Raw genomic sequence first — 17,555 nt, 5'->3', positions numbered from 1 at the left:
TCATTTCCTCCTCTCCCACTCCCTTCTGGGGCACCCTGACTTGTTCCCTTTATTCACCACCCCCACTCCCAGTCCCACAGCGCTTATGTACATAGCTCTAATTTTATTTATTTCTATGAATGTCTGTCTCCTTCTCCAGACTGTCAGCGCACTGTGGGAAGGGAACGTGTCTGTTATATTGTTATATTGTACTCTCCCAAGCACTTAGTACCGTGCCCTGCACATAGTAAGGACTCAACAGATAGGATTGATCGATTGATTATCACAGTGAAGAAATGTGTCCACTAATGCATCCGAGGCTTAAGCCCAAAGGCCTTTCTATCACAAAATTTTGTTATTTTGCTATTAGTGTTATTTGGCCTTAAGTCCCAAAGCCTTCCTAATGCAAAATCTTGAAATTCCAGTATTAGGGTTAGTTAGTTCTTAGGTCCCAAAGCCTTCTTAACACAATATCTTGTTATTAGTCAAAAGAGGACGGGCCTGGGAGTCAGAGGACCTGGGTTCTGACCCCAGCTCCTCCACTTGTCTTCTGTGGGACCTTGGGCGAGCCACCTCATTTCTCAGCGCCTCAGTTCCCTCATCACCAAAATGGGGATTCAAAACCCGTTCTCCCTCAATCAATTGATCGGTCATATTTATTGAGTGCCGACTGCATGCAGAGCACTGTACTAAGCGCTTGGGAGAATACAGTATAACAAACACATTCACCGCCCACAACGCCTACATAGAAGGTGAGCTCCATGTGGATCCCGATGATCTTGGTTCTACCCCAATGCTTAGTACAGGTAGGCGGTAGGTGACCTTGGGCAAGTCACTTCACTTCTCTGGACCTCAGTTCCCTCATCTGTGAAATGGCGATGAAGACAGTGGGCCCCAGATGGGACAGGGACTGAGTCTAATGTGATTAGCTGGTTTCTACCCCAGCGATTAGTACAGTGCCTGGCACAGGGTAAGCACAGAAAATTCCTACAGGTAACAGTGCCTGACCAGGTGTGCTGAAATCCCGGACAGGTGGGCCGAACACATTCGACACAGTTCTCGGCTGCCCGTCGACGGTCTATACATGGCGAGGCCTAGTAGATAGAGCCCGGGCTTGGGAGTCAGAAGGAAATTTGTTCTCTTCAGAACCGGCTCGGTGCTGCCACTTGTCAGCTGTGTGTCCTTGGGCAAGTCGCTTCACTTCTCAGAGACCTCGTCTGTAAAATGGGGATTAAGATTGTGAGCCCCATGTGGGAAAGGGACTGTGTCAAACCTGATTATCTTGTAACGACCCCAGAGCGCAGAACACTGCCTCGCACAAAGTAAACACTTAACAAATACCATTTTTTTAAAAAGCCAATGAAAAAGTCTCTCAGCAGTTCCTCTTCTCCCTCCATCCCTTAACTTGTTTGGGTCCCTTGAGGTTCTCTTTTGAAACCCTTTCTATCTTACTGTACACTCACTCCCTCGGGGAGCTCATTCAATTCCATGGCTTTAATCATCGCTGTTCCGGGTGAGAGTTTTGGAAAATACCCTGGGCGGTAGAGAGACCAGAGGCAGAGAGGCCAGTGAAGAGAAAGATAGGGTAGTCAAGCCAGGTACGGTGCCTGGAACAGGAGCACTTAACAAATGCCATAAAAAAAAGACAAGGGTATCCACAATTTTGTAAGCTCACTGTTGATAGGAAATGTATCCATTTGTTGTTGTTTTGTAGTATCCCAAGTGTTTAGTGCAGTACTGTGCACCCAGTAAGTGCCCAATAAATACAATTGAATGAATGACTTAATGAACATCAATGGATAAGCCCATTTGGTCCTATTCCTTCTCCTGTGCCTCCTAAAATCTTTCTAGTCAATGGAAACATGGACTAATTTGAATATCCCCACCTCTCCCTGACTGAGTGCACTTTATCATAAGAATAATAATAATAATGGCATTTATTAAGCGCTTACTATGTGTAAAGCACTGTTCTAAGCGCTGGGGGGATACAAGGTGATCAAGTTGCCCCACAGGGGGCTCACAGTCGATCCCCATTTTACAGATGAGGTAACCGAGGAACAGAGAAGTTAAGTGACTTGCCCAAGGTCACACAGCTGGCAATTGGTGGAGTCAGGATTTGAACCCATGACCACTGACTCCAAAGCCCGTGCTCTTTCCATTGAGTCACGCTGCTTCTCTTATCTTTCGAGAGATCCTGCCTCCTTAGTCCAAAAGCTCCTCAAAGACCAAGAGGTGTCTTTTAAAAAAAACATCAGTTTTTTTATGTTCCCAGCCACCTAGTAGAATGCTCTCTCTGCATAAAGCAGGCATTCAATCAGTGCTGCAGGGGATGATGATGGGATAAACCCCAATTTTCTTAATCTCTAGCTCCCTTCTGCATGGCTCTAAAACTTGCTTCCTTTACTCTTTCCTGCCCCCCACCCACTCCTACAGTAGTTATGCAGATATTTGTATTGATGTCTGCCTCCCACCCTCTAGACTTTGTGCTCATTGTGGGCAGGGATTGTCACTGTTTATTGCTGTATTGTTTCTTCCCAAGCACTTAGTACAAGCCCTCCTTACCTTCCCTCCCAAACCCTGTCCTCTCCCGGAGTTTCCCATCACTGTCGAGGGCACAACCATCCTTGGGCGTCATCCTTGACTCCGCCCTCTCATTCACCCCACATAGCCAATCTGTCACCAAATCCTATCCGTCTCACCTTCACAACAACGCCAGGATCTGCCCTGTCCATCCAAACCGCTACCACATTAGTACAGTCACTCACTCTATCCCACCAAGATTACTGCATCAGCCTCCTTTCTGACCTCCCAACCTCCTGCCTCTCCCCATTTCAGTCCGTACTTCACTCCACTGCCTGGATTATCTTTCTTACAGAAATGTTCAAGACATGGCATCTCCCTCCTCAAAAATCTCCAGTGGTTGCCTATCAGCCTCTATATCGAACAAAAACTCCTCACTATTGGCTTCAAAGCTCTATCCCCTTGCACCTTCTTAGCCTCACTTCCCTTCTCTCCTTCTGCAGCCCAGCCTGCACATTCCATTCCTCTACTGCTAACCTTCTCACTGTGCCTCCATCTCACCTGTCGCACCGCCGACCCCTGGCCCACGTCCTACCTCCGGTCTGGAATGCCCTCCCTCCTCAAATCCGCCAAACAATCACTCTTCCCCCGTTCAAAACCCTGCTGAAGGCTCACCTCCTCCAAGAGGCCTTCCCAAACTAAGCCCCCTTCTCCTTGGCTCCCCCTCCCTTCCACGTCACTGAGTCTCTCCCTTTGCTCTTCCCCCTTGCCCCTGGCCCCACAGCACTTAGGCATATATGTATGAGTCGCTCCCTTTGCTCTTCCCCTTTGCCCCCCCCACCACCCCACAGCACTTATGCATACATGTATAAGTCTATAATTCTATTTATTTATATGGCTGCCTCTTTACTTGTTTTGATGTCTGGCTCTCCATCTGTTGTTGCAGGGATTGTCTCTATTGCTGTATTGTCATTTCCAAGAGCTTAGTACAGTGCTCTGCACACAGTAAGCACTTCATAAATAGGATTGAATCAGTGAATGAATGAATCATTCAATCAAAGGCATTTAATGAGTGATTACTGTGCATGTAGGGCACTGGACTAAGAGCTTGGAAAAGTACAGTACAGCAGACTTGATAGACATATTCCCAGTCCACCGGGAGTGTACAGTCTGCAGACAAGAGAATAACAAACACTTTGCGATATTTACTGGTGAGTACATGGCACTATTCTCAATATTTCAAACAGGAGAAGGAGTGTGGCCAAGTGGACTGTAGCACAGGCCTGGGAGTCAGAAGGGCCTGAGTTGTAATCCTGGCTCTACAGCTTAAGCAAGTCACTTCACTTCTCTGGGCCTCACTGACCTCATCTGTAAAATGGGGATGAAGACTGTGAGCCCCATGTGGGACAGGGACTGTGTCCCATCTGAATGACTTGTATCTACCCCAGTCCTCAGTACAGTGCCTGGCACGTAGTAGATACTTAATCATCAATCGTATTTATTGAGCACTTACTGTGTGCAGAGCACTGTACTAAGCGCTTGGGAAGTACAAATTGGCAACATATAGAGACAGTCCCTACCCAACTGTGGGCTCACAGTCTAAAAGGGGGAGACAGAGAACAAAACCAAACATACTAACAAAATAAAATAAACAGAATAGATATATACAAGTAAAATAAATAAATAAATAAATAGAGTAATAAATATGTACAAACATATATGCATATATACAGGTGCTGTGGGGAAGGGAAGGAGGTAAGATGGGGGGGATGGAGAGGGGGATGAGGGGGAGAGGAAGGAAGGGGCTCAGTCTGGGAAGGCCTCCTGGAGGAGGTGAGCTCTCAGCAGGGCCTTGAAGGGAGGAAGAGAGCTAGCTTGGAGGATGGGCAGAGGGAGGGCATTCCAGGCCCGGGGGATGACGTGGGCCGGGGGTCGATGATGGCGGGACAGGCGAGAATGAGGTACGGTGAGGAGATTAGCGGCGGAGGAGCGGAGGGTGCGGGGTGGGCTGTAGAAGGAGAGAAGGGAGGTGAAGTAGGAGGGGGCGAGGTGATGGAGAGCCTTGAAGCCCAGGGTGAGGAGTTTCTTCCTGATGCGCAGATTGATTGGTAGCCACTGGAGATTTTTGAGGAATGAATTAATGAATGAATTCCATTAATGAATTCCATTGAAAAAAAAAGTAAGAAAATGGTTTGGATGCAGGCAGCCAGAAGGAGACCGATGAGCTCCCAGGTGACAGAGAAGATGAAAATGGAGGTAAAACAATCCTCTCTCTACAGTTCTTATCTTCCAGTATAATTACTACAGTATGCCATTTGATTGGCAGTGTCGTAAACACCACAAGATTGAGAATACATAGGTGCAGATAGGATCGGCGATCTTGTATTCTGGCTAAAAGGAAACAAAAGTTTTTTGATTTTTTAATGGGACAGAAACAGAATTTTGGGTCAAGACAAACACTTAAAAGACACAAAGTAGGAATATAAAATTTCCTCCCCGTTATATCTCCAGGGAGCTGTAGTTAAGGGAATATATCTATACTGAGTTGGATATATCCTTACCCAAATCAGCCCGGAGGGAACTTTGAGAGGTCATCTAGGATACTGCACTGCCTCCAGGCAGGGCTACTTTTAAACCATCCCAGACACACAACATCAAACCCTTCTTTAAAAGATCTCTAAAGGCTCTTCCATTGATTTCTTTGCTGATGCTTCAGTAATTATTGTGGCATTTGTTTAGCCCTTACTATGTGCCAGGCTCTGCACTAAGAGCTGGGGTAGATAAAAGCTAATCCAGTTGGACAGAGTCCCCGTCCCATGTGGGACTCCCAATCTTAATCTCCATTTTCCAGATGAGATCACAGAGGCCCAGAGAGGTGAAGAGACGTGCCCAAGGTCACACCGTGGACAGGTGGCGGAGCCGGATCGGAATCCAGTTCCTTTGAGTCCCAAGCCCGTGTACTTTCCCCTGGGCCATGAGTTTCAATGGGTCTCCACCCAGCCAAAAATCTTCCTTATGGCTTCAATTTAGAACAGTGCTTGACACATAGGAAGTGCTGAACAAATACCACAATTATTAATTTTTATCATTTTCTATCAAATACTATTTTCTATCAAATATCCCTGATAATTGTTGGGGTTTTTTGGTTCTTTTTTGTTTCTAATAATATTTTTTAAGCACTTACTATGTGTCAAGCACTGTTCTAAGCACTGGAGTTATCAAGTCGGATACAATCCTTGTCCCACATGGGGTTCAAAGTCTAAGTAGGAGGGAATAGGGTTTAATCCCCATTTTACAGCTGAGGAAACTGAGGCCCAGAGAAGTGAAGTGACTTGTCCAAGGTCACACAGCAGGCGACTGGCAGAGCTGGGTTTAGGACGCAGTACTCTGAATCCCAGGCCTTTACTCAATCCACTAGGCCACACTGCTCCACAACATTGGATGAGATGATTATCAGATTTCAAGAACAACTGATGACCATCACTCATATAATATTCCTTCACACCCTTGGGTTCCATGATTAAAGCCTCTCACATTCTCCAAGCAACAAAACCCCAGTTTTTAATCTTTCCTCTGAGTTATTTTAAGCAGTTCTATCTTTCTCTTTTGGTTCCTCTAAATTCTGCATACCGCACCTCAGATCTGGGGTTCCTCAGAGAACTATGTTCCCAGAGAAAGGTCTGATCGATGCCAATTATAAAGGGGGAAGGAACATAGGCAGGAGAAGTGGCATGGCCTAGTCGATAGAGCTTGGGCCTGGGAGCCAGAAGGACCTGGATTCTAAACCTTACTCCACGGCTTGTCTGCTGGATGACCTTAGGCAAATCACTTCACTTCTCTAGGCCTCAATGTCCTTATCTGTAAAACTGTGAACTGTGGAAGCACAATAGTCAAGGTCCTGCTTTGGTCCACCTTTCTCTCTGACCTTTCCCTCTGCCTAGACCTGCTTCACCAAGCTGGATGTGGCTGATAGGTTGATTGACTCCAGGCTTGCTGACTTGGTTCAATCAAGTCAAGCCCAGTAGTTTGATTAACTCAAACTGCCTGGTTACTTGATTTACTCAAAGCCAAGCCCAATCATTTGATTGACTCAAATAACTTCATTTCATGATTTACTCAAATGGAGGAGCCAAGTTGGTACTGAGTCAAGCACATTACACTGCTACATAAGGGAACTGAGGCAGGTTGGCTTAGTGGATAGAGCATGAGCCTGGGAGTCAGAAGGACATGGGTTCCAATTCTCGCTTTGCCACCAGTCTGCTGTGTGAGAGTGGGCAAGGACCTAATAATAATAATTATTATGGTATTTGTTAAGCGCTTACTAGGTGCCAAGCCCTGTTCTAAGCACTGGAGGACTGTTCTGAGTGATGGGCTTCAGTTCCCTCATCTGGAAAACAGAGATGAAGACTGTGAGCTCCTTATGGAACAGGGGGCTGTGTCACTCATTCATTCAATCGTATTTATTGAGAGCTTACTGTGTGCAGAGCACTGTACTACTACTACTAATAATGATGGCTTTTGTTAAGCACTTACTACGTGCCAAGCACTGTTCTAAGCATTGGAGGGGATATAAGGTAATCAGGTTATCCCACATGGGGCTCACTGTCTTAATCCTCATTTTACAGATGAGGTCACTGAGGCACAGAGAAGTGAAGTGACTTGCCCAAAGTCACACAGCTGACAATTGGTGGAGCCGGGATTTGAACCCATGACCCCTGACTTCAAAGCCCGGGCTCTTTTCACTGAGCCACAATGCTTTACTGCCTGTGTGCAGAGCAAAGGGAGCGAGTCGGGGTGACACGGAGGGGAGGGGGAGCAGAGGAAAAGGAGGATTTAGTCTGGGAAGGAGGTGTGCCTTCAGTAGGGCTTTGAAGGGGGGGGACGTTTGATTGTTTGGGGGATTTGAAGTGGGAGGGCATTCCAGGCTAAAGGCAGGACGTGGGCCAGGGGTCGACGGCCGGACAGGAGAGAATGAGGCACAGCGAGGAGATTGGCACCAGAGGGGCAGAGTGCGTGGGCTGGGATGTAGAAGGAGGGAACAGAGGTGAAGTAAGAAGGGGCAAGGGGATGGAGAGCTTTGAAACCAGCAAGTGAGGAGTTTTTGCTTGATGCAAAGGTTTATAAGCAACCGCTGGAGATTTTTGAAGAGCGGGGTGATATGCCCAAAACGTTTCTGTAGAAAGGTAATCCGGGCAGCAGAGTGAAGTATAGACTGTCGTGGGGAGAGTCAGGAGGTTCTGTTTATTACTATACACTGTTTATTATACTATACTCTCCAAAGTGCTTACTACACTGCTCTGCACACAGTAAGTGCTCAATAAATATGATTGACAGACTGGTTAACCAATACCACTTTTAAAAAAGCCATATTTTTATTTTGAGAAGCAGCGTAGGTCAGTGGAAAGAGCACGGGCTTTGGACACTGAGGTCATGGGTTCCAATCCCAGCTCCGCCAACTGTCAGCTGTGTGACTTTGCACAAATCACTTCTCTGTGCCTCAGTTACCTCATCTGGAAAATGGGAATTAAAACTGTGAGCCCCTCGTGGGACAACCTGATCACCTTGTAACCTCCCCAGTGCTTAGAACAGTGCTTTGCACATAGTAAGCGCTTAACAAATACCATCATCATTATTATTATATTTTTAATTCTCTGACAATACCAAATTGGACTACTGGATTATACCACCAACTGGGACTGGGAGGGGCCTTACTCTTATTTTTAATAACAATAACAATTACTGTCTTTATTGAGTGCTTGCTGTGTGCAAAGCACTGTACTAAGCACTTGGGTCAGTACTATATAGCACCAAATACATTCCCTGCCCACAATGACCTCACAGTCTAGAGGGGGAGACAGACATTAATACAAATGACTAAAAGGAGAAATAAATAAATACATTACAGATATATACAGATATAAACATATGTGCCATGGGGGAGGGAAAGAGAATGTATGAAGGAGCAAGCATGAGAGGGGCAGAAGGGAGTGAGAGAAGAAGAGAGGAGGGCTAGGTCAGGGAAGGCTTCCTGGAGGAATTGTGCCTTCAATAAGGCTTTGAAGTGGGGGAGAGCAATTCTCTGTCTGATATGAGGAGGGAGGGCAGCCCAGACCAGAGGGAGGATGCAGGCGAGAGGTCGGCGGTGAGACAGAAGAGATCTAGGTACAGTGAGAAGGTGAGCAATGGAGGAGTGAAGCGTGCGGGCTGGGTTGTAGTAGGAGAGCAGTGAGATGAGGTAGGAAGGGGCAAGGTGTTTAAGTGCTTTAAAGCCAATGGTGAGGAAGTTTTGCTATAGACACAGGAAAGCTTGACCCTTCTATAGAATTAAGGGCCCTGGGTCTTCTCAGTCCCAATCAAGTAAGAGAAAACAAGCCTCCTGCACAGCACCCCAGCACCTGTTCTCCCTTGAGTGGCAGCCACCTCAACACTCTTCTTCCCCTCTACTATTCACATACACACAAACACACAGACTCCCTTTGGGGTAGCAATTCAGGCCAATCAGTAATGGAGTAAATTTGGGAGTTGAATGTGCCCACAATGTAAGAGGTCGAGGAGAAACACTGAGCAGCTGCTATGGAGAGATTCTCCTGGCCCCAGGAACCAGAACCATCTTCTGTTCTGAGAGCGGCAGCCTGTCCCTGGTGGCACTAATTGTTATTCTGGTAGACTGTGCCTCTCTCTCACCCCATGGTGACAACAGGCTTGTTCAGGGTGGCTGCGCTGGATGGCGGCATATTATAGTATAGCATGGTGCAGCAGGAAGCTTGTTCTAGGGCAAGGCTTCTCGCTACAGCCCCATGTGGCTTCTAGGCATTGTTCTGTGAAGCTGTGCCTCTATCACACCGTCCTCGCTTCAGGCGCTGGTCTGGGAGGCTGTCCTACTCTGTCGCCCGATGGTGGTGCAAAGGCATGGTTCTGTGAGGCTGAGACTCTCCATCACCTGGGTAGGGACCATCTCTATATTTTGCCAATTTGTACTTCCCAAGCACTTAGTACAGTGCTCTGCACACAGTAAGCGCTCAATAAATATGATTGAAGGAATGAATGAATCACCTTCCGGTGGCACTGTTTTGTTTTTTTCCAGGGTGTTTGTGAAGCACATACTGTGTCCCAGGCACTGAACTAAGCACTGGAATAGAGATAAGATCATTGGGTTGGACACAGTCCGGGTCCTACATCCTGTCGGTCTCACCTTCATAACATCGCCAAAAATTGCCCTTTCCTCTCTCTCCAAACCTCTACCACGTTAGTATAACCACTCATCTTATCCAGCCTGGATTACTGTAACGGTCTCCTTTCTGACATCCCAACCTCTTGCCTCCCCCTACTCCAGTCCATACTTCGCTCCGCTGCCCGGATTATCTTTCTACAGAAATGTTCAGGGAATGCCACACCCCTCCCCCAAAATCTCTAGTGGCTGCCTATCCAAACAAAAACTCCTCACCATTGGATTTAAAGCTTTCCACCACCTTGCCCCCTCCCACCTCACCTCCTTTCTCTCCTCTCCATCTCAGCCCACACACTTCACTTCTCTGGTGCTACCTTTTCACTGTGCCTCGTTCTCACCCGTCTCACCGCTGACCTCTGGTCAACGTCCTACCAGTGGCCTGGAACGCCCTCCCTCCTCAAATCTGCCAGACAATTGCCCTCCCCACCTTCAAAGCTTTACTGAAGGCACATGTCTTCCAAAAGGCCTTCCCTGACTAAGCCCCTCTTTCCCTCATCTCTCACTCCCTACCGCATCACCCTGACTCACTCCCTTTGCTCTTTCCACCTCTCCCTGCCCCAAAGCACTCATGTATAAATCTGCAATTTGATTTGTATTTAGTGATGTCTGTTTACTTGTCTTGATATCTTTCGCCCCCACCCCACCCCCCCCACATCACCCCCAGAGTGCGAGATCATTGTGGACAGGGATTGTTTCTCTTTATCACTGTACTGCACTTTCCCAAGCGCTTAGTACAGTGCTCGTCACACAGGAAGCACTAAATGAATATGACTGAATGAATGAGAGTGGATCGGTAGTGGCAGGTCTGCCGCCGACCTCCTGGGAGATCCAGGACAAGGGTTTGTGTCTTTCCGGGCCCAGAATCCACCACGGTCCATCCTCTCTCAGAGTCGGTCTGAGAGTGGGAGGCTTTGGGAAGGACACGGCCGAATTGATCAATCAATCAGAGGTCTCGAACAAGTGTCTGCCTCCTGTGGCGCTGCTGTACCGTGCACTGGGGAGCATGCAATGATAATAACGATAATAACAATAATAATAATGATGATGATAATAATTATGGTATTTGTTAAGTGCTTGCTATGAGCCAGGCACTGTACTAAGCGCTGGGGTGGATACAAGCAAATTGGGTTGGACGCAGTCCCTATCTCACATGAGGCTCACAGTCTTGATCCCCATTTTATAGAACTGAGGCACAGAGTAATTAAGTGGCTTGCCCAAGAACACACAGCAGTCAAGTGGCGGAGCCAGGATTGGCACCCATGAACTTCTGAACATATCCACCCCACTGTCAACCCCACAGAAGTTATGCACATATCTATAAATGACTCATTCATTCAAACTCACATGTCTCCCGAGTGTCTGAACAGAAGACTGAGAAGACCCCACAGCCTTTTTTTTCTCCATAAGCACTTATTACATGCCAGGCACCGTACCAAGCGTGGGGCTAGAGACAAATTAATCAGATTAGATACAGGCTCTGGCCCACATGGGAATCACAGCTGTAATCCCCATTTCACAGAAGAGGTAGCTGAGGCACAGAAGAGTGAAGTGACTGGCCCTAGGTCATACAGCAGATAAGTGGTGAAGATGAGATTAGAACCCAGGTCCTCTGACTCCCAGGCCTGGGCTCTTTCCACAGGACCACGCTGCTTCTCTGCATCTTTTATCTACCCCAGAGCTTACTAGGGTGCTTGGCACATAGTAAGCACTTAAATATTGTAAGTAGTTACTATACTATTCTGCACGGAGTAAGGACTCAATCAATAGCAGTGATCGATTGATTGACTGATTGAATGACAATTGAATAAGAAATACCATTAAAATAATCATTAAAATTAAAAAATAAAAAAGTCAAGTGGCAAGAGAAATGAGAACAGGATCTATGCTGATCAATCCCCCACAGATTGGCCAAATCTAACCTCCAGGATAATAATAATAACTATGGTCTTTGCTAAGTGCTTATTATCTGCCAGACACTATACTAACTGCTGGGTAAACACAGGATAATTGGGTTGAACACAGTCCCTGTCCCACACTGGACTCACAGTCTTAATCCCCATTTTCAAATAAGGAAACTGAGGCACAGATATTAATGGAGAAGGGAAGGTCAGGGGCGTAAGATGTCCCGGATGGGTTACTGAGGGAGAGTCAAGGATGAGGAGGGCAGAGACTCAAGGGTTGGATGGTCACACTGCCAGGCCAGTGGCAGTGTGACCATTTGGTTTGGGGTTACCGTTCAATTTTTTGCCAGGACAGAAGACCGACTACCAGTGGCCTGAAGGGGCTTCTGCCCTGCACCCCCACCAACAGGGCCAAGCCCCTGGCTGAGCAGAGTTAGTTAGTCAGTCAGCAAATCCTGTTTACTGTGCGCTTACTGTGTGCAGAGCACAGTACGAAGCACATGGGAGAGTACAATATAACATGATAACAGATGCATTCCCTGACCACAGTGAGCTTATGGTCTAGAGAAGGAGCCAGCAGTGATATAAAGAAATGCATTACAGATATGGACATAACTGCTGGTGTGCGGCGGTGGGGGGGGGGGCGGCGGGAGTCGGGGGAGACACATGAAAGGAGCAAGTTATGGCAATGCAGGAAGGAGTGGGAGAAGAGGAAAGGAGGGCTTAGCCAGGGAAGGCCTCTTGGAGGAGATGTGACTTCAGTGAGGTTTGGAAGGGGAATAGAGTCTTTGTCCGTCGGGTATGAGGAGGAAGGGCCTTCCAGGCCAGAGGCAGGAGGTGGGTGAGAGATGGGTAGCGAGATGGACTAGTTGGAGATATAGTGAGAGGGTTGGCATTAGAGAGGTGAAGGGTGTGGGCTGGATTGTAGTAGGAATGTAACAAGGTGGGGTAGGAGGGTGCAAGGGGCTCGAGTGCTCTAACACCCATGGGGAGGAGTTTCTGTTTGAGGCGGAGGTGGATGGGCAACCACTGGAGTCTCTTGAGGAGTGGGGAAACACGTCCCGGATGTTTCTGTAGAAAAATGATGCGGGCGGCAGCGTGAAGTATGGACCGGAGTGAGGAGAGAAATAAGGATGTGCAGACAGTGGTGCGGGAGCAGGAAGGTTTGATCCATCTATAGAATTGGCAGCCTCGAATCTTCTCTGTCCTACAGTCAGGTCAGACAAAACCAGTTCCCTGCTCAGAGTCCCAGTCCCCATTTCCAGTACCAGCCCCATTCTCTCGTTCTCTAGAGATGAACTTTTAAGGATGTAAATTCATAAACAAACATTTTCACCAGCCATAAGCAACACCTTCCCTTAGAGATGGCAGCCTAGCTCCTGGCTCCATCTCTTCCCAGGACTAGAACTGGGAAATCCACCACTCTGTATCCACGCTGTGGTCATGGTGAGGGTCTCCACTCCCACAGGAGCTACCACTATTAGGCACGGAGGGGGTCCTCACCTGCGGACAGGGATGCGCAGGGCCCTCGGTCTGCTCGATTGGCCAACTAAAGTCAGGTCCCTGAACAGAGCCCAAAGTTCCTGAGTCCAGAACCAGCCTCCTTGATGACAGTGGCAACTCCTTTTTCATTACTCAACCAAAAAATAAACCCGTCTTTCACGCACGCATATGTGTGCACGCACACACTTATGCACGTGAAAACACACACACACACACACACACACACACACACACACACAACCACCACCACCACCTTTCCTTTGATTGGGACTGACCTACTAGTCTTTCAATGGTGGGGTGCATTTGAGAATTGACCTGACTGCCCAAATTCAGGGGAACAGTCCTCAGGGCCGGGCAGCTGTGATGAGCTGCATCTGCAGAAGGAGCAACAGCCAGTTGGGTTCTCCCTATGGTCATCCGGCCCCGACCTGCACGTTGCTGGAGGAGGAGGCCCGTGGGGGTTTTCCTCCCAGACCTTAGAGCCAACTGGGCTCACAACGAGGGGATCTTGGGACACACCATCAAAGCCCCCTCTGAGGATGGGGGGAAGAGGATTCTTGGCCTCATGGGAATGAAGCGGTCCTGGAGCTTCTCCACTGGCCCCAGTCGATGGACACGCAGAACTGGGGAACCTGGATTAGTGATGCTGAGGGTCCACGTTCCCCCATCCTGCCCTCTGTCAACAGATGAGGACCACATCTGCTGCCAGGATATAACAGTATTCACAGCTGGAGAGGGAGTATACAGGGTTGGCAGAAAACTTACTTGCTTTAAAAGATGGATTACAAAGAATTTATTCACATTCACGTCTGTCTCCATTCCCCTAGACAAATGGATGGAGACAGTCATTTATTGCCTAGCGGATAGAGCAGGGGCCTGGGATTCAGCAGGTCATGAGTTCTAATTCCAGCTCGGCCACTCATCTGCTCTGTGACCTTGGGCAAGTCGCTTCACTTCTCTGGGCTTCCATTACCTCATCTGAAAAATGGGGATTGAGACTGTGAGTCCATGTGGGACAGGGACTGGGTCCAACCGGATCAGCCTGTATCCACCCCAGCACTTAGTACAGGGCCTGGCACACAGTAAGCACTTCACAAATACCACAATTATCATCACCCAGAAAACTGCAGCTAAGCTGATTGCTATACTCTGCCAGACTAACACTTGTCCAGCCCGCACTCCTCCGATCCCCAGGAGAGGCTCATTTCACAAGGACTGGAAATCCAGAACTGCAGACCCAATAGACCTGTTTCCAGTACAATACGTACCTTCTGCTCTCCCACCTGCACCACTGATGACTTGGTCACAGGAGCCCAAACAACTCTGCTTCTCAAAGACAAATGGACTTCCGTCCCCTACGTTCCATGGAAACTGCCCTCTCAAAGGTCACCAATGACCTCCTGCTTGCCAAATCCAGCGGCTCCTACTCTATCCTAATCCTCCTCGACCTCTCAGCTGCCTTCGACACTGTGGACCACCCCCTTCTCCTCAACACGCTATCCGACCTTGGCTTCACAGACTCCGTCCTCTCCTGGTTCTCCTCTTATCTCTCCGGTCGTTCATTCTCAGTCTCTTTTGCAGGCTCCTCCTCCCCCTCCCATCCCCTTACTGTGGGGGTTCCCCAAGGTTCAGTGCTTGGTCCCCTTCTGTTCTCGATCTACACTCACTCCCTTGGTGACCTCATTCGCTCCCACGGCTTCAACTATCATCTCTACGCTGATGACACCCAGATCTACATCTCTGCCCCTGCTCTCTCCCCCTCTCTCCAGGCTCGCATCTCCTCCTGCCTTCAGGACATCTCCATCTGGATGTCTGCCCGCCACCTAAAACTCAACATGTCCAAGACTGAACTCCTTGTCTTCCCTCCCAAACCCTGCCCTCTCCCTGACTTTCCCATCTCTGTTGACGGCACTACCATCCTTCCCGTCTCACAAGCCCGCAAACTTGGTGTCATCCTCGACTCCGCTCTCTCATTCACCCCTCACATCCAAGCCGTCACCAAAACCTGCCGGTCTCAGCTCCGCAACATCGCCAAGATCCGCCCTTTCCTCTCCATCCAAACCGCTACCCTGCTCGTTCAAGCTCTCATCCTATCCCGTCTGGACTACTGTATCAGCCTTCTCTCTGATCTCCCATCCTCATGTCTCTCCCCACTTCAATCTATACTTCATGCTGCTGCCCGGACTGTCTTTGTCCAGAAACGCTCTGGGCATGTTACTCCCCTCCTCAAAAATCTCCAGTGGCTACCAATCAATCTGCGCATCAGGCAGAAACTCCTCACCCTCGGCTTCAAGGCTCTCCATCACCTCGCCCCCTCCTACCTCACCTCCCTTCTCTCCTTCTACAGCCCACCCCGCACCCTCCGCTCCTCTGCCGCTAATCTCCTCACCGTGCCTCGTTCTCGCCTGTCCCGCCATCGACCCCCGGCCCACGTCATCCCCAGGGCCTGGAATGCCCTCCCTCTGCCCATCTGCCAAGCTAGCTCTCTTCCTCCCTTCAAGGCCCTACTGAGAGCTCACCTCCTCCAGGAGGCCTTCCCAGACTGAGCCCCTTCCTTCCTCTCCCCCTCGTCCCCCTCTCCATCCCCCTCATCTTACCTCCTTCCCTTCCCCACAGCACCTGTATATATGTATATATGTTTGTACATATTTATTACTCTATTGATTTATTTATTTATTTTACTTGTACATATCTATTCTATTTATTTTATTTTGTTAGTATGTTTGTTTTTGTTCTCTGTCTCCCCCTTCTAGACTGTGAGCCCACTGTTGGGTAGGGACTGTCTCTATATGTTGCCAACTTGTACTTCCCAAGCGCTTAGTACAGTGCTCTGCACACAGTAAGCGCTCAATAAATACGATTGATTGATTGATTAAGTGCTTACTATGTGCCAAGCACTGTTCTAAGCGCTGGGGTAGAAACAAGGTAATCAGGTTGTCCCACATGGGGCTCACAGTCTTCATCCCCATTTTACAGATGAGGGAACTGAGGCCCAGAGAAGTTAAGTGACTTGCCCAAAGTCACACAGCTCACAAGTGGCGGAGTCGGGATTTGAACCCACGACCTCTGACGCCCAAGCCCGTCCTCTTTCCACTGAGCCACGCTGCATCCCCTAGAAGATGAAGATCTTCATCAAATAATCAGATCGGACAACGTCCCTCATCTACACCGGCCTGACACGGCGGGGTTGGATCTGGGGAGCGGTCCACGTGCCCCCCCCCCTCAAAATGACCCGTAGTTGCCACACAGGGGGCAGTGGCCAGAGGGGAGAGCACATCAGTAGCCAGCCGCGGATCTGCCGCCGGCCTCCCGGGAGATCCGGGGCCAGCGTCTGCGTCCGTCCGGGCCCCGGACCCGCCACGGTCCGTCCTCTTTCGGAGTCGGTCTGAGAGTGGGAGGCTTCGGGAAGGACACGGACAGATCGATCAATCAATCAGAGGTCTCCAACTAGTGTCTGCCGTTTGTGGAGCTGGGTACTGTGCACTTGAAAGCATGTAATGATGATGATGATAATAATAATAACAACAATAATTACAGTTTTTGTCAAGTGCCTACTATGTGCCAGGTACTGTACTAAGCGCTAGGGTGGATATAAGCAAATCGGGTTGGACACAGTCCCTGTCCTACATGAGGCTCACGGTCTTGAACCCCGTTTTACAGATGAGGGAACTGAGGTACAGAGAAGTTAAGTGACTTGCTCAAGTTCACACTGCAGACAAGTGGCAGAGCCAGGATTGGAACCCATGACCTTCTGAACATCTGTGCCCCACTGTCAACCCCACAGAAGTTATGCACATATCTGTCTATAAGCTACATGATATAAATGACTCATTCATTCATATTCACGTCTGTCTCCTGGGAGAATCAGCAGAAGACAGGGAAGGGAACCCTCAGAAGCTTTTTTTGTTGTTGTTGTTAAGCACTTATTACATGCCAGGTACTTTACTAAACGCTAATTGGGCTGGATACAGGCCCTGGCCCCCATGGGATTCACAGTCTTAATCCCCATTTCACAGAAGAGGTAGCTGAGGCACAAAAGAGTGACGTGAAAGGCCCAAGGTCTTACAGCAGACAAGTGGCAGGGCTGAGATTAGAACTCAGGTCTTCTGACTCCCAGGCCTGGGCTTTTTCCACAAGACCACGCTGCTTTTCTGCATCTTTGAGCTACATCAGAGCTTAGTAGGGTGCTTGGCACAAAGTGAGTGCTTTTATATTATGAATAGTTAGTACAGTGTTCTGCACAGAGCAAGGACACAATAAATAGCACCGATCGATTGATCGATCGATCTGGCATTCCGGCCCAGATCCGCTTTCGCTAGTGACCCCACTGCTTGAAGGCAGTTAGTAAATAAACACTGTGGCCCGGCAGAAAGACCTAAAGCCTAACAAATACCATAGAGAAGCAGCGTGGCTCAGTGGAAGGA

General features: G+C 48.7%; 1 pseudogene; it reads left to right on the top strand.

Moving 5' to 3' along the window:
• Window positions 1-16,520, top strand: part of LOC119923428 — a 47,487-nt pseudogene extending 30,967 nt beyond the window's left edge.
• Window positions 16,521-17,555: the final 1,035 nt, after the last annotated feature.

The sequence above is a fragment of the Tachyglossus aculeatus genome, unplaced genomic scaffold (assembly GCF_015852505.1).
Source record: "Tachyglossus aculeatus isolate mTacAcu1 unplaced genomic scaffold, mTacAcu1.pri scaffold_198_arrow_ctg1, whole genome shotgun sequence".
Lineage (NCBI taxonomy): Eukaryota > Metazoa > Chordata > Mammalia > Monotremata > Tachyglossidae > Tachyglossus > Tachyglossus aculeatus.
Note: the sequence above shows the minus strand (reverse complement) of the source record. Positions and strands in the feature narration are given on the sequence as shown.